This window comes from Hyposmocoma kahamanoa, unplaced genomic scaffold (assembly GCF_003589595.1).
Source record: "Hyposmocoma kahamanoa isolate Upper Pololo Valley unplaced genomic scaffold, ASM358959v1 88, whole genome shotgun sequence".
Classification (NCBI taxonomy): Eukaryota; Metazoa; Arthropoda; class Insecta; order Lepidoptera; family Cosmopterigidae; genus Hyposmocoma; species Hyposmocoma kahamanoa.
In genome coordinates, this window is record NW_020654466.1 from 11,305,848 (window position 1) to 11,329,473 (window position 23,626).

General features: G+C 34.9%; 1 protein-coding gene across 5 annotated transcripts in view; it reads right to left on the minus strand.

Moving 5' to 3' along the window:
- Positions 1-13,626, minus strand: part of LOC113236058 (beta-glucuronidase) — a 58,797-nt gene extending 45,171 nt beyond the window's left edge. For 2 of the 5 annotated variants that reach the window (XR_003310906.1, XM_026472055.1), the window contains exon 1: positions 13,349-13,625. The gene's annotated coding sequence lies outside the window, so the exon portion shown is untranslated. Of the gene's footprint in view, positions 1-13,185; positions 13,211-13,348 lie in introns of those variants that run through there. The other 3 variants (XM_026472058.1, XM_026472057.1, XM_026472056.1) reach the window with 2 other exon arrangements.
- Between the last annotated feature and the right edge of the window lie 10,000 nt (positions 13,627-23,626).

The window sequence follows — 23,626 nt, forward strand, 5'->3', positions numbered from 1 at the left end:
CCACATACACGCAGGTATTCTCAAATGAGGTTTCATTACCTCTAACACCCCCTCTTAATGAAAACTTAATTAATAAATGTAAGGGGGGGGACCTCTTACTTATAAACAAAACTGAACTCAACACAGCCCTAGCATTATTCTAAATTTTTCAAAAAGCATTCTGTCAAGAGGTTTTGTAAAGATATCGGCTAACTGTTCCTTGCTATCAATGTACCTCAAAACGACAGCTCCTTTATGTACTTGTTCTCGGATATAATTGTGCCTAATATCTATGTGCTTAAGACGCTTTGAATCTAAACTCTCAGCTATTTTAATTGCACCCTGATTATCCTCGTACAAAATTGTGCTAGGCATTTTATCATACAAGAATGTATCTTCTAACATTTTACATAACCACGCAGCTTGAGTACAAGCTTGACTGAGTGCCATGTACTCAGCCTCAGTAGACGATAAAGCTACACACTTTTGCTTTTTAGAAAGCCAGCTTACAGTACACCCAAAAACTTTAAATACGTAACCAGTTGTAGACTTACGGTCTAGCAGGTCACCTGCCCAATCTGAATCTACATAACCTTCAATAAAAGAATCAGAATATTTTTTATGAAATATTAACCCTAACTCCATAGTTCCTTTTAAATAACGTAAAACTCTTTTAATAGCTGTCCATAATTCTTCAGAAGCGCAAGATTGGTAACGACTCAGTATTGACATACTATTAGCTAAATCTGGTCTCGTGGCTAACATACAATACATAATTGCACCGATAGCTTTTCTACATTTAATTTCGATGGCTTCGTTTTCAGACATATGTAATTTCAGTAAACTGTGTTTTACACTTTGGTCCATCGGTGTGGACACCGGCTTACACTCATGCATGTTAAATTTCCGTAATAATCCTGCGATATATTCTGTTTGGCTTAAAACTGTATGGTCACCGTTCTGTAACACATTTATGCCAAGATAGCACTTAGCAATACCTAGATCTTTAACTTTAAAACATTTCTGTAAATAGTTCTTTATATTGAGCAATTCATTATTGTCTGTCGACATAATTAGGAAATCATCGACGTACACCAGGAAATAAGTTTTAATACTGTTACTCACTTTATAATAAAAACAATAATCATTTTTACTGGCTGTAAAACCATATTTTCTTAAAGTGTCATCTAATGTGTCATACCAATACTTAGGCGACTTTTTAAGACCGTACAGAGCTCGATTTAATTTACATACTTTATCACTTTCTATATTAAAATTCACAGGCAAACTCACATACACAAGTTCATTTATCTTACCATTAAGGAAAGCCGTACAGACGTCCATTTGATGCTGTTTAATTCCCAATTTCACACTTATTGCAACAAACATTCTGAAAGTTGTGAGCTGTGCGACCGGCGAGTAAACTTCGGATGCCGATACAAATTCTTTTTGTTTGAAACCACGAGCTACTAAACGCGCCTTAAAAAACTTATTTCCGTCTTCGCCTTTCTTTATTTTAAAAAGCCATTTGGTATCAACTGGCTTGCAATCAGCCGGCTTGGGAACAACAGTCCACGTGTTATTCTCCGCAAGGGATGATATTTCCTTCTCCATTGCATCAATCCACTTATCAGCTTCATTGCCGTTAATTGCTTCTTCATAAGACTTAGGTTCAAATACTTCGGCAAAATGAAGTACACTATACATTTCTGAGTCTTCATATCTTTGTGGTGGTCGAATCTTACTACGATCTCTCAATCTCCTTTGTTCGCTTTGTTGACTTTGCTCGATATCAATTGTTTCTACAGATTCTTCGTTGGTAACTGTTTCGAGTTGACTATTATTTATTCTTGTTTCCATCCTTTCAACCTCTACTTCTTTTTCATTTTCCTCAATTTCACAATTATTACTATCAGTAGAGTCAATTACGCGTGAACTCGGCCGTTCCGTCTTTGTTTCTTCGATATCTGTATTTGACAGCAAAATTATATCCCTGGTCAAAATAACATCGTCTTTTTCAGGAACATAAACACGATATCCTTTTACATTTTCTTCATATCCCACAAATATTCCAATCGCGTTCTTATCGTCCCACTTCTTACGAATTTCCTTCGGAATGTGAAAAGAAACACGATTGCCAAAAACTTGAAAAGTATTAAAATCAACTGATTTGTTTGTCCAAAGTTCAAACGGTGTTTTTTTTCTTTACGGGACTTGGGCCAGTTCTATTTAGTACATAAATGGCTGTATTCACAGCTTCTGCCCAAAATCTCTTGGTCATTGACTTTGCTTTCAACATTGTTCTGGCAGCTTCTACAATTGTGCGCATTTCCCGTTCAGCCCTACCGTTTTGTTGAGGCGTGTACCTTATAGAGTTTTGATGTACGATTCCATATTTATTCAACATTTTACATACCTCATTGTTGACAAATTCTGTTCCGTTATCCGTCCTTAATATTTTTAATTTGTATCCAGTCTGTTTTTCTACTAGAGCAATAAAATTGTCAATGCAGTTTTTAACTTCGTACTTGTTTTTGATGAAATATACTTTTCTGAAATTACTGTAATCATCTTTGAACAGAAGAAAATATTTAGAACCACCAATAGATGAAACTTCCATAGGACCGCAGAGGTCGGCATGTACTAACTCACACGGAGAATTTGCACGATTTTCACTACGTATAAAGATATCTCTATGTTGTTTACCAGCACAGCAACTTTCACAAACAGCAATTGAAATATTTTTGTAAATTACACCGTGCTCTGACAGTACATTTTTGATTTGTGTCAAATTTTGATGTGCTAGTCTGTCATGCCAGTCAATCAAATCAAGAACAACATTACTTGAAGGAGGTTGGTTATACAAACGAAAAATCATTTTAAACAGATTTCCATTTCGCTCAGCAATAGCCTTAACAGACCCTTCAGAATCTATTATTTTACACAATTTACTATCAATAATTGTACTGTACCCTTTATCTACAGCTCTACTTACTGAGAATAAGTTTACCTTTAAATCCGGCACATACAAAACATTTGATATAGTGGTTTCTATCCACTGGTTACCATTGTAAGCTTCTAACCTAATACACCCAATACCTTTTATCGACAGCATTGATCCGTCGCCTATTTTAACAGTTTTATTCTTTTCTGTAGTTAATTCAATGAACATGTCCTTGTCTTTACACATATGTTCTGATGCTCCACAGTCCATAAACCACTCAACTAGGTTGTTATCCGTTGTTCCAACAAATGCGTTAGCTGCTTGACAGTTATATGTGCATCCGTGTTCTTTGTCACGACCTCGGTTGCCTCCTCTATTTGCAAACTTGTGTAAGTTGAATCTACATTCATTCGCAAAGTGGCCAAACTTTCCACAATAATGGCATTTTATGCCCGCTTTGCAATACCTTGTTTCATGACCGGATCGGTTGCATTTTTGGCAAGTAACGGAAACTCTATATTTACGTGATTGCAAAGGATGAGATCGCATTGCTAACGCTTGCATTGGCACGTTTTCTTTTAATCTGTGCTCTTCAAGCAGCAGTCTAGACGTGAGTTCATTCAAAGTTTGATATTCTCGGGGTACTGATTCCCATGCAGTGACAAAATGATTGTAGACCGCAGGTAGTGACGTTATTATTTTTGTTATCATCATAGTCTCAGATATATTTTCTTTGTTTTCTGCAAGTTTGTTACGTATTTCCTCGAGCTTTGCGACAAACATACATATACCTTCTTCTTCATATTTGATAGAGAAAAATTTCTGCTGTAGTAAATGAGTATCTATATTCGTTTTAGGCTCAAAAACAGATTTCAATTTTGTAAACATTTGGTATGCCGTTTTGCATGATAGGACCAAGTTCATAGTTCCCTCCTCTAATCTATTTATAATGATTTCTTGTGCTTTTGCATCTTTGTCGAGAAACTTTTCATCCGGATTGTCATTTTCTTTTTCAATATTAGAATATAGTTGCTTAGCTTTTAACAATATTTCGATTTGAAATTTCCAGACCACAAAATTAGAGCCATTAGTTCTAAGTTTCACATTGCAGGACTCCATTTTGAATTTTCTTCTTCTTCTTCTTCTTACCTTCTCGTATTTCAAAATTTCAACCGCTTAGTTACGTTATTTATTTATTTATTAGTGCCTTCTTATAGCCCATAACCTGAAAGAAAACACTCACGCCCGAGAAGTAATTATTAAATATTTTATTCAAAAATCTTATACATTTTATATTGGTTCCACATTTTGAAAATGATAGGAGTCAAAGTATTTCCTTTTTTTTTACCCGACTCCACATACACGCAGGTATTCTCAAATGAGGTTTCATTACCTCTAACAGTTTGAAATGTTCATGAAAATGTAAAACGGGTGGCTGACTGCATTTTAAAATTTGGAATTAGGGTACAATACCTTTGTTATGGTCACACAAGTGCTATTCAATGTTTAATTATCCGTAGGAGTAACAATTAATATAAATAAACTTAACCAATACGGACAACTTTACACTTTGTAATTTAAAATATTATTAATATAGATTATTATTATTATTATATCTATTTTAGACTCTCGCATTTCCTAAGACCTAAAAGATTAATTTTGGATTTTTAAATGGGAGAGGCGGTATTCCCCGGCAATGGCACATCCGGCCGAGGTCAGGGATTCAAGTTCAAAAACCGGCGAACAATACGTGCCTAATCGAGCAGGACCGCCTTCTGTATTTGTGCTGGAAGCGACACGCCACAGAAATCCAATCGCCCCAAGCTGTTAGCAAGGCTGCCTGCAATTAACCGATTTGCGGACAAAACAATTGGGATTATTTCAGTGGAGGCCACATACCGCATGTCGGTGATCTCGTTCGTTAGATACTTCCGGCGTTTCTAGGTTTCGGCTTTCATGAGACCCTCGTCATGCGTGATGGTAACATCCACAAGAAATACCCTCGACTGTGATCGATCCAACATCACAATATCAGGCTTATTCGCAATAATAGTCCTGTCCGTGATAATGGATCGATCCCAATAGCTTTTGGTGCGGACATCTTCGAGTATTGGCTCCGGTGAATACTTATAATACGGCAACCTCTTTTGCACGACTTCGTTCTCCAGAGCGAGCTCTTGGTGTAATATTTTGGCTGCCTGGTTGTGTCTGTGCAAGTACTCAGTGTTAACAAGAGCGGAAGGACCGGAAACAATATGCCTGTTATTCCGCTGTGAGTGACTCAAATGTTTACTCTACCGTCCTTTAGGATATATTTCCGATAGTTCCGCGTCTTCATAACCTGATCCTGTATTGTATAGACAAAACCTTCGGTTTCCCCAAAAAGGGCCCCGAAACGCAACCAATGCAGTTAGGCTCTACTGTCCACAAAGGACTCGCGGAGTACCTTGAAGAACCTCCCATCAGAGGCACTAAGCACCACCGGGTCTCACCATTCCTATTTGGCTAACGATAAGAGAGTTAGCCCTTTATCGCATGTGACAACCTCCCCACGAATTCCGTCATCCGTCACCGTCATAAAGTAGTTTATTATTATTGAAGTAATTTATAGAAAAGAGCGTGAAATGTATATAAACTACTGAAAGGAATTACTTTCTGTTGTTTATTCGTAACAGTGACAGATTAATTAATTAATAGTTAATGCTATTAGAAGATAAACTTATTAAACGCACTTGTTATATCGATATGCACATTGCACAGTGACCTATGTACCTACTTCGACAATATGAAAGTTTTGGCTTGATAACAGGCATTAGATTTCCGGTTGGTTACATTTTATCGCATTTTTAATTAAGAACGAAGAAAGTTGGTAAATCGTTATAAATCTTATCGGCTGCGCTTGATTGTAACTATGTTTGTTTGGTTCTTAAATAAGATTAATTAAAAAATAATTTCCAACTTTACATGTAACAACTACCTTCTCATTACATTCACACATCAGCTCTATAGTTTTATTATAAGACATAGACAGTTCTGTAGATCAACTCTAATAAAAAATGGCAAAATGAATATTTATAACAGTAATTGGACTCTGTTTTCAAATACAAATACAAATATTCTTTATTGCACACTGGGACAAATACATAATAATACAAAACAATAATAAAATATATTTTATTATATATTTTAGTAGCAGTAGAGCTCCTTGTTTGTCCCCTTTGAAAGTCTAAGACATGGTCAAATTCACGCAACCCAAAAATAAACCTAATGCATAGATTATGCAACCGTTCCAGCTTATTAAGGAGTCAGACAAGTCTGAATAACAAGCATCTGCATAGTCTAGAATCAGAAGGCAGAAGAAGCGACTCTGCCAGACTGCTTTTAATCGGAATGGGTAGAAATTTCCCAGACGTCAAAGGAACATATAGGCACCAAACATCTTCCTACTAACCTCCGTGACCTGAAGTTGTTTTTATTTGTATTCATATTTTGTACAATTTAGAAGCGTAGTTGCTTCGTACTTGTAGTAAGTACATAGCCACCTTTACTTACAGTTATAAACAACATGTTTTAGGATTTAATTGTCCAACTATAGTTATTAGGTTTTCGTGATTGTTACACAAATGGAAATGAAACTATATTTTTCGGATCTAAATTGGCTATATTTGTTTCTTCAAACATATCTACGCTTCACGCCCTTCACAGGTCCCATAGTCACGGCTGACTGATCACAATTTTCAATCAGCCCTGACCATAGGACCTTTAAAGAACCCGGAACGTGATTTAGACCCGAAAAAATTGTTTTATTTCCAAGACGTAAAATTGTTATTCGATAATCTCAGTACAGAGTACTAAAAAAACCGACCTCTAAAGTCAGTCGTCCCCTAGTTTGCCACCCTTAGAGGTGGTACATTTCCTTCAAATTTAAGTGGAACCACTTTTGAGGTATACTCATACCAACAAAAAAAAGAATCATCGAAATCGTTTTACGGAGTTATCGCGTAACATAAAAAAACATGATCGAATTGAGTCTGTCCTCCTTTTTTGAAGTCGGTTAAAAACAAAATTCAACTATAAATGTGCCAGATAAAGTCAAAGTCAAAGTCAAAGATTATTTATTCCATAGGTAAAATAAATTTACACTTGAAAACGTCACATTTAAGCTACTGCTCGTCCACTAAGTTGACCTCCCTGAGAAGAACGAGCAAGAAACTCTAGGGGTTGCTCTTTGCAAATAAACAATAAATGCTATGGAATATACTTTGAATCAAATTTGTGTGGATTCTGGAGCCGTGTCGTCTTTCCATACATCTTTATCTAACACGTAGTCTTCAATTTGTAATATGATTTTTCGATCAAAATATTTTTAATGTAGTTTTTAAACTTAGGAAACGATAAACATAATATATGCTCCGGAATCTTATTGTAATAACGTATACAGTTCCCCATAAAAGAGTTGTTTACCTTGGTAAAACGAAATCGTGGTACCATGAGTTTGGACTTAGCTCTAAGGTTAATATTGTGGATGTCTTCTTTCTTATTGAAATTATGTATATTTTTACGGGCATATAAAATATTTGAGTAAATGTACAGTCATGATACCAGTCTCCTTAAACTTTTTTTGAGAGAAACCCGAGAGCCTAGACGGTACACAGAACGAATCGCTCGTTTTTGCAATACAAATATGGTTTGAACATCTGCCGCTTTACCCCACATGAGAATCCCGCAGGACATTATATTATGGAAGTACTAAAGTAAACTAGTCTAGCAATACTAACATCAGTAAGCTCACGTATTCTGCGAACTGCGTATGCAGCGGAGCTTAATCTGCTGGCCAGGAAAGATATATGTGGAAACCATTGAAGTTTACTATCTAAGGTCACTCCCAAGAAAACTGCTTCATTAACAAGGTCTATCTTTTCTCCGTTTATTTCTATGCTTGGACTACTCGATTTTACGTTAGGTAATTCAAATTTAACACATTTTATGTTCTTGGCATTAAGCAATAAATTGTTAGCATTAAACCAATAAACTGCCTTAGAGAGGGTATCATTAATATGGTCATAGTTAATGTTATGTCTGTCTGTTTTAAAAATCAAGGATGTGTCATCAGCAAACAACACTACTTTTCAATGGTCCTTAACAAAGAATGGCAGATCATTAATATAAATCAGAAATAAGAAAGGTCCAAGTATTGAGCCCTGCAAACACTCATTTTTACCGGAGAACCCAAAGAACTCCATTCATGTCTACTTTCTGAATTCTACCGTTGAGATATGACGAGACAAGTTTCGACGCCTTGCCATTTACACCGTAATGTTCCAGCTACCTAATAAGAGTAATATGATCAACGCAATCAAATGCCTTTGAGAGGTCACAGAAAACACCAATAGCGTTCTGGGACCTTTCCCAAGCATCAAAGATGTGTTTTAGTAACGCTACCCGACAACCACATCAACTGCCTGGTCTCCAATTAGGGAATTCCCTGTACTATGAGTACCGGAGCAACGGAATTTACAAAAAAAATTACTTAAATTAATTAATCGAACACGGGACTTCCGCATCCAGCGCCACAGTGTAAACCGTTAGGCTACTGAGTTGTGAAATCGTCCTTTATATTACTGATGTCTGATTTATTACGCAAGTTTCAAATTTTCAATTTTAATAAAAAAAATTAATATATGAGTTAGCTGGTTAATTTCATAGATATTTATCATAGATATCAAACAGGTCCAATAAATATAATTATACCCTTTTTATAAATAAAATAACCAAGTTCAAAAGTTTGTGGATTTATATCTATTTGCCAAGTTTTATTGAAAACGGTTAAAGGAAAGTGGTTGAATTACAATAAACCTGATTAATTCCCTGATTTCCTACCCTTAGGAGTGGAATATTTTCTTTAAATCTAAATGGGCCCAATAAAAAACAACAAAACAAGAATCATCAAAATCGGTTCACAAATTACAACAGAGTATTTAAACGCGTAACATACACACAAAAAAATGTAGTCGAATTGAGAACCTTCTCCTTTTTTGGAAGTCGGTTAAAAATTGGTTAAATGTTTTGTTACATCGTTTGTAATATCCCATATAATATTTTTAGTATGACTATTATTGTATTCCTTTATTTGATACAGCTTCATTGAATTGATAAATAAAACATTATATTGCCGTGTAAAAATAATGTCGTTGACGATTAAAGAACAAAGCAAAAAGTCTAACAGGAAAGACATAATAGCTATTAAAATTAATAAAATTTGTGGTGAACCAAAACTAATTGATGATGACCGGAGATATTAACATAAAAACATACAGCAATAGGAATGTGTAACGCATACCTATTGCAACGAAACGTGATCTGTTGAATAAATAAAATATGAAAATGTATTGACCGGTAATAACACGTTATTAAATTTGTATAACAATTAATGTGTAAGTTAATTCCATTTCTTTTATTTTTTGTTATTTAACACAGTATAAACGTACGTATATCATAACAATGGTACGTATTACGTATACATAACTATTATAATCTGTTTCTATTAACACTGAAGTTCTTTAGCATATTTCAATTATAAAGACGGAAGGCGCTCATTTATTAGTTAATGCTATTTTGTAACCAATTTAAATAAAATATGTTCAAAAGTAAATAACGCCAACATTAAAGTATTATTAAATAATGTTATTTTTGGGCATGTTTAATTTGTAAGCGAGAGGAAGTGAAGTATGAAACGTTTTATATTATATTGACTATTGAATTGTATAGTGTAGTGAAATTAATTTAAAAAATAATTGTTAATTTTTTTTATTATTGAGCATTATTTATTTTTATAACATATTTGCTCGTAAAGTGGCTGAAATCACACCAATTTCAATATTGTAAAGTATTTCATTACGCACTTGTGCGTTATTGTAATGTAAAAACGCACGAGTTTTTTTTTTTAATAAAGTAACATGCACGGTTTTTTAAGATGCTCCGTCTAAAAATGAACGATACTTTTTTAAATCTTTGCAAAGAGTTTTGATGTTAGAAAAGTGGTCAATATTTTATGAATAAAATTAACTTTGGGAGACAAAATATAGTAAATAAACATTTAATTTTTTCATTTAATTAATTTTGACAATAAATTACAACCATTTATCTGTAACAAAAACACAAAAATATTAATTTACTTTATTAGTAATACTGGCTATTTTTATACCTTTGCCTAAAAAAAAAACGTTGATGCGCGCGCATGGCTAATTTGTGGACAAATAGAAATTATTTCGCGCGCTTTTTCTGTTCGCTGTATTGTTTTTATTTGAAAATGTCGTCAAGTAGTGATGAATTTATTAATTTGACACCGCCACAAGTCTTAAACGCAGCGAAAAAGGCTACTCTAAGCCTCTTACCTGAAAAAATCGACCGATAGATACTTACAAGCGTATCAAAATTTCATCATATGGAAAACAAGCAAAGATGCAAATTCATTTTCAGAAAATGTCTTTTTAGCCTATTTCATGGAACTTTCTCAAAAATATAAGTCAAGCTCATTGTGGTGCTACTATTCAATGCTAAAAAGCACTATGAAAACAAACCATGGTATTGATATCAAGTCATACTCCAACTTGATAGCATTTCTAAAAAGACGCTCAGATGGCCATGTAAGTAAAAAGTCGAAAGTATTTTCGGCTGACAATATCAAGAAGTTCCTAAAAGAAGCTCCGGATTGGCGATATTTGGCAACAAAGGTCAGTTGAAACTAAATTATTGTTATTAATTTCTTTCACTTTCGTATTTCTTTACAATATACGTTCTTTTTATCTCTTTTCAGGTCATATTAATATTCGGTATAAATGGTGCATGTAGACGTCAAGAGTTGGCAAACATAACAACTAATGATGTCGAGAACCATGGGCGGGTTCTTCTTGTCCAGGTCAAAAACACAAAAAATAAAATTCCAAGGTCGTTCACAATACAGGGGCCTTTTTACGACGTAGTGAAGAAATACGAAGCGCTTCGTTCAACAAAAGCTAATTCCAACAGATTTCTTCAAAAGTACCAAAATGGAAAATGCACTAACCAACCTATTGGCATTAATAAATTGGGAGCAATGCCGAAAGAAATTGCCACTTTCTTAAATTTGCCTCAAGCACATGAATACACAGGGCACAGTTTCAGAAGGTCCTCGGCTACATTGCTCGCCGATTCAGGTGCGGACTTATTGACACTAAAACGCCACGGAGGATGGCGGTCAAGCAATGTAGCCGAAGGATACATAGAAGACTCGATAAGAAATAAAGAAGAAATTAGCTCTCGCATTACAAGGAACATAAATTTGGAGTCAAGTGTTGACTTTCAACCATCTACGAGCACACACGCGTACATTCCACCATCGTCGCCGCAGCCGCAACCGCCTCCGCCGCCGCCACCGACTGCAGAACTCTGTGGTCTCGTTTCTCCTACTTTCACTCAAGAGAGTGAGAGAGAGACTGGGGAGATTGTAACTAATAATAATAACTTGACAACATTAAAAATGCCAACTGGCAACGTAACAATCACTTTTAAAAATTGTTTAAATTTCTATAACTGCTTTAACAAGTAATTAAAGATTTATTCGTTTAAGAAAGTCAGAGTCTTATTTATTTCCTCGCAAATATGTTATAAAACGTCGTATGACATACGTGCGCTTTGAAAATTACAGCCTCTGCTTTCTTACAGCACTCGCCTACGGCTCGGGCTAGCTATACCGCCTCGGCTGTAATTTTCAACTTACCGCACTTATGTCATAATGTACTATTACAATATTTTGTTTTTTTATGATACCATAATTGATGGGACGAACAAGTTGTATGCCTGGTGGCAAGCGACACTACTGTCCATAGCAGTTACAGTGCCACTCAGAGCTTTAAATTGCAAAGATGTTAGCGTCACTGCCAGTGCGCCCGTCAGCCTGGGACATATGTTGACAAATCCCATGTGCCCGTAATTTCACCAGCACAGTTAACCTTCAAAACCGGAACAAAGTAACGCTTGCATTACTACTCGGCGACAGAAATTGGTAAGGTGGCAGTATACTTCCTTAGACGAACTCTTTCACAAGCTCTACTGCTACTAATTTGTATTTATTACATTCAAAATTGTTTTAAGGTAATCTATTATTACTTATAATAAATAGACGATCATGTTTTCACTGACATTGTATTTAAAACAGTAACAAAAGACCCTGATTGCAAAAATAAATGTTATATTCTGTTGTAAAGAATTACCGTTCGTCCTGTTTTAACAACAAAGTCAATGTAGATTGGATATGTTCAAAGTATAATACAAAATGAAGAGTTAAATATTTTGAGGGTCGTTTATTTCTTATTACGAATAAATGGAGAACTGAGTCAATCACAGAGCAAAGGGAGTTCTTCTAATTTCGTGGTGAAACGTGTCACAGATCAAACGCGATAATTACGAGTATTTGTTACACATGACTATAATTTTCCACTGTTGTCATACTGACAGTATGTTTATTCATTGATTAGGTATTGGTTGCTTAGAGATTACTGTTTAAGTTGTCCACTATACGCTTATTAAGAGGATTGTAAACAAACATTTCAGTATCATAAGTTGTTTGTTTTTTTTTATGTAGGATATTTTTTTAACCCGAAACCTCTCAATGCGACATTCCTATCATTAAATTGAACAGTTTTTGTTTTGACCGTTTTCAAGAATTCGACCAAAAATGTTTCCACTTCCCATAAACCGGTATTAACATTTTATCGATTTTCACGGATTATCAAATAGTTCGTGTGAATTTCAAAAACTTGTAGAAGAAATATTTAATGTAAGAAAAGCCCTGATATGAAACTTTTTGTAATTAAAAAATTACTCTGAATTAAAAATGTGTAAATTACACTTGGGAAATAAAATTCCGAGCCATCGCCACTGGTTTTTAGTTTCAAATTGTTATTTCTGGTTTGACAGTTTCAAATTGCAACAGATATCATTGTGTGATAATATTTTAATGATCTTCAAAACTAAATTAAATTACGTAAAATTAAAGTAAGAAGTTGTGTGCATGTTGTACTTGGATAATTTATGTGGGTACTCCACATAAATGATTGTTAGGCTTAGGGGAATAAAATTAAGTGATGAAATCTTGCACATTTAATGTTTTTTAACCTAGACTGCTCGTAACAGCTTAAAAGCTTAAACGGTCGGTAAAAGGTATTATAAAAGTAACTCATATTTTGCAATACTTTTGTAGTATAAAAAAAAAATAAACTTACCCTATTTATTACGACTCTTAGGCAACTGCAGCACTTTATCCAAAATAAATCGATTTTTTAACTTATCCTTCGATTTTATTAAAAAAATATCACGAAACATAAAGCTCGTAAAAATTTTACGAGAAAAATATTAGATTGGAATAGTATAATACTACGTACTTACTTTGCAAACTTTCTTCACTCGGTAAAAAGTTTCAGAACCGCCGATTTTTTATCACTCGTCAAATAATAAATATTGTTGGCTGTTACATGAGTTATTTCATTTAACAGAGCAAGTTTGGGAGAATATTGTTGTAACTAATTTACTATTTTCATTCAAAAATCTCCAAAATCATTTCGCGCGTTAAAACACAAATTGACGTTCTTACGGTATTTGAAATTCGATTACACTAAAACGTATTCCCCGCCAGACGCGTGCCGGCGAACTGGCTGGTAAAAATTTCGATGTCAGATCGGAACGCACCGGCATAATCCAACCGAATCAGAGTAAACACTAAATCCACTGATCCCTAGTCTACATCTAGATCATTGCATATGGCCGGTTGTATACTATTTCACTTTCTAAGCAAGGCGTGACTGCAGCGCTCCAGACCCGTGTGCGATAAAAACTAGTGAGCACTGATTAAAGTAAACAGCATAAATTAAAAACCTGATAGACTTAGGGTACAGTAGCTGCCTAAGACGGTAAAAAGTCAATTTAAGATAATTTATGTTTGTTTGTTTGTAATGTTTCGGGGGACATGTAGTTTTAAACATATATTAAGTTGATGTCATAGGTGTATCTCATGTACTTACTTTAGAGATTGCACGGCAAATGAATGTTCGTGCATGCGGTTCTAGCGGTCGAACACGCAAGGTTCTTTTTCGTTGTACATTTTTTTGAGTTGGCATACGGACAGGTCCACTCTACAACTTGAATTATTACTATTACACACTATCTCCAAATTTATTAGTGTTTTCCAATCATTATAGTACTGTAACCGTTTTCCATTTCCGACATTTATAGACATAACAAAAGATTTTACGTATTATTGGATATGGAATAGGTTGTTATATCAACTATTTATTTTAAGCTTGTCGCCTTACACGAATAAATATATTTTTGTATATTATTATTATATTTTTATTAATATCATAAAATATTTTACGCAAATAACAGCCCATGTTGTTAAGTGTTTATGTATGAACAAACAGTATAGCAATTTACCAAATGTTTGTGATTATTTGATTATTATTTAGCTATATTATACAAAATAATGCAGACCAATGTATAAGTATACACAATATAAGCGAATAAATATGGGAAAAAAGCGAATAAATCGATACGTACTAGTTACAATTATTCGCATGTCACGATTGTGGCTCATTTACCGACCCCTCATCATCATCATCATCATCGTGATCAACTCATTATAAGTCCCAATGTTAGGCACGGAACCCTTTGAAGGAAATTGTTTAGGCCATTATCCGCCACGCTGGCCCTGGGGGGTTAGCACTTTTTCCAATTGTGGTGGACCTTCTTCAATTTGCAGATTTCATTACGATGTTAGCGAGAGATTTTGCTACTCCTCCTAGTAGCTAGCTAGTAGACCGTCAATCAATCTTCCCCACTGCACTCTGTCTTTGGCTAGGTAGAGTGCGACGCTCACGGGTATTGCCAGACTTTCAGCCACCTGGTCACACCATCGTTTCGAACTTCGTTCACTAGGTCGTTTGCACTCGATTATAGGTATTGCTATTAAATATTCACAAATGTATGTAAGTTTGATGTTAAAGTACTTGGTAAGGCATTGGTACTTGCCATCACAGATATTAGAACCATCACAAGCAATAAAGTGTTTATCTATATCTGCTACATACGAAGATAAGTTGTCACCTATTTACACTCACAGAAATTAGGAGGAACGCTAAAAAGATTGAATTATGATAACAATATTTATATGAGCCACTAACCAATAAACAAAAGCGACTCCAATTGTCTTTCGATTTACTTACTTTTACTATCTTTACCTTAGCGCAATATTATAATAATAGATGCTTATGAAAGTATACGCTGCAGAGACAGAAACAATTGGCGTATGGTGTGTTTGAGGTCTAGACCCTCTTTCGGAAGTTGACGTAATTAAGTACTTAGTAATAAAGAATCTCGTAGTCGGTAGATAAAGCGATGATCTAGAAATAAGGCCCAACACAAACAAAGTTGTTGATGACCGATGTTACGACATAAAACCTATAACAGGTTATTAAGCAGGTCCCTTATGTAATTCTCTTAACGGGACGGTGTTCTAGAAAGTCATGATTAATTATTATAAAAACTGACGATAACACGAAATCGAAAGTGCTGCCTATGACACTGTTCCAGCGGTCGTCAATGGGCTCTATTTATCTTTAAAACAGGGTTATAATATTCTTGTGATTGCTCTAAATCGATAAGAACCAACTAACAAGCATATTTTACTTGAATAGAAGCGTGAGAAACAAATTAATAATAACAATTACATTGAAGAACAATTATTATTAAACAATACAAAGTTACAAATTACACTGGAACACTGACCGACTGAATAGTCGGTGGCCTAATAACATATCTATCTACCTTATACGAACTTGGTGCAATAGATGCAAACCAGTTGCATTTCACCATTAAAAGCAGTTGTGAGACTTGTACACGTATAAAGTTAAAATACATGTGTACATTTTAATTACTAGCGGTAGAGCTAATTGTCAAAGAGTTCGACCAATTTTTGCCGTCCAGCGGTAATATGAGTCTTATTGCGCTCTTGTTTTGAAGGATAAGGGTGCTGGTGAAATTATAGGCACATGGGACTTGTCAACTAAGGTCTTAGGGTGATGAGCGCAGTGGCAGTGCCCCTCAGATCTTACCGATTTAAAGCTCTACATTATAATTACTGGCAGTAGAGCTCCTTGTCAAAGAGTTCGTCCAGTTTTTACCGTCAAGCGGTAATATGAGCCTTACTGCGCTCCGGTTTTAAAGGATAAGGGTGCTGGTGAAATTATAGGTACATATGACTTGTCAACTAAGATCTTAATGTGACGGGCGCAATGGCAATGCCCCTCAGATCTTACCGATTTAAAGCTCTTACAACAAAACTAACTCACGATTTGCTCGTTCCGTGGCTTGGTATCATAAAAAAATATTTGTAGATGTTTTTGTCACTGTGTCAACATTTATTATATCTCATTCTAGGAAATGAAACTATTTTTCCGGATTTAAATCGCGTATATTTGTTTTTTCAAACAAACCGACGTTTCGGGCCCTTTACAGGTCCCATGGTCACGGTTGACTGAGGTGGTACAGTCTTCAACCAGTTGTGTCTAATATTAATGCAAACCACCCTATTTTTTCACTATAGTTACAATAGTTATTAATTAAATACCTTATTTTTAATTTTACAAAGAAAACATTCCAATTTACGCTACATTAGGTTTTACAAATTATTTTATTGAATGAATTTTTATTAAGTTTAATTTATTATTAATTATTAATAGAAATTCAGTTTTGCAAAATCGTTTGAATTACGCAGTGGCTCCTCGTCGTGTTCCATACGAAGAAATTATTTGTAACGTTGAGGATTGTCTAGTTAAAAACAACATGAGAAAGGAAGTTTTGGAGGCAATACGCCAAGACGTTTCGTTAATATTGCGTTCAAATAAACAGCCCAGACCGAATCTTACTCGAGATGAATATAACGCGCTGAAGACCTTCCGCGAAGATTCTGAATTAGTCATCCTCCGTGCAGATAAAGGTAACGCGACGGTGGTCATGAATACGTCAGATTATAACAGCAAAATAACTGACTTACTATCGGATGAAAGCACTTATAAAAAGATGAAGAAAGACCCTACCACCAAGATATTAAAAACAACAACTAACTTAATATCTAAGCACTCCGATACGCTGAAACTTGATGTAAGTGCGTTTGTGCCCTGCGCCGTGAAACCACCAAAACTGTATGGGTTACCAAAAATACACAAGGCTGACAGCCCACTCCGTCCCATAGTTAGCCAGATTGACACACCAACCTACAAACTGGCTCAACACATGGCAAAGGTACTGTCACCATTGAGAGGGAACACTTCCACACATGTGAAGGATTCATACCATTTCATCAGTGGAATCAAAGATCTACGGTTAACTGATGATGACACCATGGTCAGTTTTGATGTTCAGTCGCTGTTTACCAACCTACCAGTAAAAGACTGCATTGAAATTGTACGTAGGAAGCTAAGGGAACATAATATGTCCATTGAATATGCAGAATTATTAGAACACTGCCTAAGATCAGGCTATCTATTGTGAATAATGAATTCTACCTACAAATTGACGGTATAGCGATGGGCTCCCCGGTATCTCCCGTTGTTGCCGATATTTTCATGGAAGACTTCGAGGAGCGAGTTTTACCCATGGCCTCAGCTAGGCCGAAGATTTTCAAACGGTACTTTGATGATACTTTCACAATATTACCTAAAGATAGCATACCTTCTTTCTTGGACCATCTTAATTCTTTTAGTACTAAGATCCAATTTACTATGGAACAAGAGAATTGTGGTACTTTAGCTTTCTTAGATGTTTTAATTAAAAGAAATCCTAATAACACCTTAGGCCATACCGTATTTCGAAAGAAAACCCATACAGATAGGTACCTCAATGGTAATTCCCATCACCATCCTAGCCAGTTAGCTACCGTGGGCAAATCTTTGTTTCAGAGAGCATATGGTGTCTGCGACAGTAATCATCTGGCGGGGGCACAGTAATCATCAGCATATAAAGCAAGTCCTACATGCGAATAAGTTGAGGATTCCACGCCAATGCCGCAGACCCCGTGTGAAACCACCAACAGTCGAGCGAAGACCTGCCATCTTACCTTACGTGAGAGGTGTTACAGACAAGATCGGAAGAATCCTCAGGCGTGCATCTATCAAGACCTATTTCAAGTCCCTGAGGAAGATTTCTCAGTTCCTGAGACCCGTGAAATGTAACATCCCCTTACAGGATGCAGGAGTTTACAAGCTTGACTGTGAGTGCGGTCTCTCTTATATTGGACAAACAAAGCGAAGTATTTGTACCCGCGTCAAAGAACATATAGCTGATGTCAATCACCGTCGCGTAAACAAGTCTGCAGTCTGCGAGCATGTCATGGATAAACCTACACATTCAATGAAGTTTGACAAACCCCAGGTCCTTGCAAAAGAAGTCCGTTATCTGCCCAGGATGCTGCGAGAGGCCATTGAAATTAAAAAACATCCTAATTTCAACAGGGAAGATGGTTTCTCCGTACCACCAGTTTGGGATCCAGTATTTCCTCTAATGAAAAATCCCAAACAGACATAAGACTGCAGTACTAATTAATATGTTTTAGTTTATTCTAATTTCTATTAATAATTAATAATAAATTAAACTTAATAAAAATTCATTCAATAAAATAATTTGTAAAACTTAATGTAGCGTAAATTGGAATGTTTTCTTTGTAAAATTAAAAATAAGGTATTTAATTAATAACTATTGTAACTATAGTGAAAAAATAGGGTGGTTTGCATTAATATTAGACACAACTGGTTGAAGACTGTACCACCTCAGTCAACCGTGACCATGGGACCTGTAAAGGGCCCGAAACGTCGGTTTGTTTGAAAAAACAAATATACGCGATTTAAATCCGGAAAAATAGTTTCATTTCCTATGTGTAACAATCGCGAAAACCTAAGAACTCGATAAATTCTCATTCTGCTGGTCATGTGGTAAATTGATGGCAGATATTTCTTTTTAATACTAAAAACCATCAGCAATCACTGCATCAGACTATATATCTTTTAACACTTATGTAATAATAATTCCTTTATATGCTTAAGACATATCAACAGAAAATCTAACAAAAACCGTGCTGGTATAATCATGTTTCGCAAATGTCAAGTCATAAAATATTACAGATAAGAATGTCACAAGATTTATTATACGAACTAAATAAGTTAAAAATAATAAATTGTCTCGTTCTTTGACAAAATACTGCATATATTACTCTGTTGAATATACACGGTATTCCTATGACCATGGGACAAATCTTAAAAGGTTTTTGTACTCGTGAAAAAAAAGCGAAAGTCCACGTGTAAAGGTACTTTATCTTCGTAAGGCACCGTATACATCAAAATGTACATGATATGTGACTTTAAATTATGTACATTCACACATTATTATAATAATCCTAAAATAAATAAAACAAGTATAAGCCTTAAACGCCACGTAGTTATTAACGTTGCATCACAGAGACGATAGCGTATCAAACCAATACACCCAGTAATAATCAAAAACACCTTTTGAGAAAGAGCTGCAAAAAGAATTTTTAGTTTTTATGTAATTTTTCATGCTAACAACGGAAAAGATACAATACTAACTTACTTTGTGCATTAAATATTAAATAACTCCATCCAGTCATTATAATAATCTTCATTAGATAAGTTCTTTTGATTCTTAATTGCAAAAGCTATTTGAATTAAAAACAAATAAATTTAGCCTGCTTTCAAACATTCAAACATACAAACATTCTTATTGTAATGATTTCTCTTTTTTCATCATTATCAATTTTTTTATATAATAACTACATCAAATTACTATCGAATTGTATGTTGAAATATTAATTTTTATCACTATTGTGAAGTTTTCATAATTTCTAAGTATTATAAATTTTCTCGTATGCATGTACCTGTAACTACATTGGCCACAAAATAATATTTCTGTTTCAATATAGTATAAATATCTTCTACACTAATATGACACAATACAGATTAAATGCAGAGGCTAAAACGGGTATTGTTTTGTCATAACGTGGAAGGGCATTGGCTAATCATATGTCTAAGTTCCTTAAGGCGCTGGTTTTAATTCAGAACTTACGAGAGTAACCAAGAAAATCAATAAAATATGGGTAACCAAAATGAGAGTGTGCAACATGTGTGCAACGAAAATACAAAACACTGTTTAGGACTTGCACTGTTTTGTTTTGACATGATAGTCAATTGTTTACTGCGAAACATCTCATGGATACATGGGTCACCGGTGAGTTAGCTAGAAATTAAAACCATGACTGAATTCGATAAACATAATTAGATTATTTTATATTTTTGTTAATTTTTCAAATCGGAGTCAATGTTTCCTGGAATAGAAAACAAGTCATAGTGCAGATTATCTCTTTCGACTTGTCGATTCATATTCAAGTATGTAAATTGCAATGTAGACCGATCCCAATGTGCGAGCGCCGCGCGCCTCGACGGGACAATCGGGAGTTGGGCCCGGCGCGACCTCAACCTCGTGACCTTCCCATCGTTACACAGACAGATACATACATGGTGCCGTCAATACTTTTTAGTAGAACAGAGTTTCTGTTTGTGATGCGTATGGGTGATGGACTTGATGGATTGTTGCAATTTAAATTGTAACCTATCGGTCTGTGATCGTATCGAAGTAACTTTTAAGAAAACGATTTGATTAGTCTCTTGTACCAGAATAAGCCTCAATCTAAGATTAAAAATAAAGAAATAGAAAAACAACAAAAGTAAAGAGATAAAAATGGATAAGATCTAATATATATATAATATATATATTAGATCAGTATAATTCCCAATATATTGTTTAAAGTAGAAAACAGGCTGCTTGTGAAAACATCACCTTTTTAGTGAACTTTAAAACATTAATCATTGAGGTTAACGTACTAAGCCGTATCTAAGCAAAGTATTATTGAATACAGAAACTAATTTGTATGTTTCCAAACGCAGTTCAATGTGCTTTAAGGTGCGAATGACTTTCAAATCTTTTGATTTTGATTATTAGTTATACAAACAATGATAGGCACGTATTTCCCAAATATAGTGTTATAATATCTGTTTTATACAAATACAATAATACACATTGATATTATAATAATACTAATAACGTATCACACTCAATACAGCCCCGCACTAGGGAAACCCTGGGTCGCGGGTGCCATGGACACAGACATAGATAACCACAAATTACTTTTACATTCTTGAGCATTTCGTGAGTGTTTATTCAACACGTTTAGAATATACGTTATATAATACGTTTAAAATATGTGCAAAAAAAACTTATGAAGTGGAAATGGATAAGTACGTCGTATTTTCCTGAATACGTTTCTGAAGGAAAGGAAGTTTAAGGTAAATATAATTATTTGCCATATAATTATTTTCCTTAAGTGACATATTTCAGAAAATACGTTGAATAAAAGGAATTAAGAGGTAATTAATTATATTTGATTACATTAATTTTGCAAGGACTTCCATGCAGTATACACATTTGTCTTGTTGTGTCTTTCTCCCTTCTATTTATAGGACTAGACCCAATTTTCCTTTTGAAAGAGTAATGTAGAGCTCCTTGTAAAAGAGTTCTTCCAAAGAAGTACTGCCGTCTGACCTATTTCTGCCGCCTAGCGGTAATGTGAGCATTAGTGCGTTACGGTTTTGAAGATTAAGGGTGCTGGTAAAATTATAGGTACATGGGACTTGTCAACATATATCTCCGAGTGCCACGTAAGCTCTGAATTGCACTGCAACTGGACTGCACTGCTATGGACGACTTGTTCGTCCAGCACAATAAAAAACCTTATGACTCTCTTTAAAGTCTTTTCAAAAATATTTTTTTAAGGCGATTGACACTTATTACTTAGTAGTGTGCTAGGACTTTCATACAATCCTAAATCACAATAGTTCTAACTATTCTATAGTCTTACATTTAAATATTTTTCCTGCACAAATTAACTTTTTATAATATTTGAGTATTTATAAATGCAAAATAATAAATTCTCACATGACATTCCCGGATATTCCCATAAGAAGTAAAATATTCCAAAATCGACTTTAATCAAACGTTTGCAAGTCGATAATGATTTTTCGATAGATTATGGTACAACATTAAAGAAATCCGCCGTTTGTTCAGTAAAATTTTTGTATAAGTGTGTAAAATAACCTATTTCACCATTCACACATGTTATCGGTCCGTTATTGTCTATGAGATCCGAAGCCCAAACCGAAAGCGTTGTTGTGGCTAACGAACTGCGGACGGCTCACGGATAGTTTTGATTTCGTACGCAGCTGCGGTTGTATATTTTGAGAGTAGACCTTCTGTACCAGTCAACTAAAAGACGACTATTGTCTAGGAGTTTTCATGATTACTTCACATTAATGTAGGAAGTTTTATATACATCGCTATTCTCTCAGTGTTCTAAAAAATTATTGAAAAAGCAATTACAAATCGCATTTACAGTTACTTGGAAATTTTAATCTATTAACATAAACGATTTTGGTTTTCGTAAAAATCACTCAACCACGAATGCTGTCGTCAAATAAGTATATCCAACGGGTATTCGGCTGTATTCAGGATAAATCTACGCTACGCTCTAGGTATATATACTTATTGATATGACGAAAGCTACGACAAAGTATCACGTAACATCTTGATGTTTAAACTATACAATACTGACATACTCGAAAAGGCACATGGTTGGCTAAAATCCTATTTGAGAAACAGAAAACAGTGTACGTTGAAATTGAACATAATATTCAAACTACTATCTAATCTAAACTAATAAAAAATAAGAACTACTTCAAATACAAGAACTACAAACTGATCTGTTCCACAGGCAGTGTGATAGGAAGTAAACTTTTTATTATATACATAAACCAATTAGTACCAGTAGAACTCCTTACGAAAGTGTTCGTCCACCAACCATTATCAGATTTCATAGTGTTTAACATTATAATACGTATTTTTAACATTATATTATTCAGCATATAAAGCAAGTCCTACATACGAATAAGTTGAAGATTCCACGCCAACGCCACAGGCGCCGTATGAAACCACCAACAGTCGAGCGAAGACCTGCCATTTTACCTTAAGTGAGAGGTGTTACAGACAATTTCGGAAGAGTCCTCAGGCGTGCGTCTATTAAGACCTATTTCAAGCCCCTGAGGAAGATTTCTCAGTTCCTGAGACCCGTGAAATGTAACATGTTTTTACAGGATGCAGGAGTTCACAAGCTTGACTATGAGTGCGGTCTCTCTTATATTGGATAAACGAAGCGAAGTATTTGTACCCGCGTCAAAGAACATAATATAGCTGATGTCAAACACCGTCGCGTAAATAAGTCTGCAGTCTGCGAACATGTCATGGATAAACCTACACACTCAATGAAGTTTGACAAACCCCAGGTCCTTGTAAAATAATTCCGTTATTTACCCAAGAAGCTGTGAGAGGCCATAGAAATTAAAAAACATCCAAATTTCAACAGGGAACATGGTTTCTCCATATCCTCAGTTTGGGATCCAGTATTTCCTCCGATAAAAAATCCCAAACGGACATAAGACTGCAGTACTAATTAATATGTTTTAATTTATTCTAATTTTCATTATTAATTAATAA